This window comes from Sinocyclocheilus rhinocerous, unplaced genomic scaffold (genome assembly GCF_001515625.1).
Source record: "Sinocyclocheilus rhinocerous isolate Xijiao unplaced genomic scaffold, SAMN03320098_v1.1 scaffold480, whole genome shotgun sequence".
In the NCBI taxonomy this organism is placed as follows: Eukaryota; Metazoa; Chordata; class Actinopteri; order Cypriniformes; family Cyprinidae; genus Sinocyclocheilus; species Sinocyclocheilus rhinocerous.
Genome location: NW_015655401.1, coordinates 2,135,636 through 2,136,267, shown reverse-complemented (window position 1 = coordinate 2,136,267; position 632 = coordinate 2,135,636).

The following is a 632-nucleotide window of genomic DNA, read 5'->3' as shown; positions in this document are numbered from 1 at the left end:
TTAGTTATGAAACATTGGATTAGTACAGACAAGTTTTTGTACTGATTTTTTTTTTTTAAGATATTATGCTTTTGCAAGGATGGGAACATTCTGTAAGTTTCTGTAACATTTTGGAATATTCTCTAATGTTCTAGTGCTTTCTGGAACATTTCAGAACATTGTGGGACTAGTCATAAAAGACAAAAATCCAGTGTACACTTCTGAACTCACTTTTGGTAACTGTTTATGTTATACTATTGTTGTTAGCTAGTATTATACATGTACCATGTAATTTGTATGCATGAGTAATAACAGATTAGCTTGTATAAGTTGTCAACATATATATATATATATATATATATATATTTATGTTTTCTGACTTGTTATATTGTTTTTTGAATTGTTGTTGTGCTTTCTGATTTGTTATTTTGTTTTTTAGACTTGCATTTGCGTTTGTAATTTGTTATTTTGTTTTCAGAATTGTGATTTGCTTTGCACTTCACGGCCACCGTAGTTTAGTCTGTAATTGTAAGTTATATAAAGATCAGACCACATTTTAATGCAAAAATCAAGATATTTTCAAACTTATTCTTGCCACTCTGTCTGTCTGTCTGTCTGTCTGTGTGTGTGTGTGTGTGTGTGTGTGTGTGTGT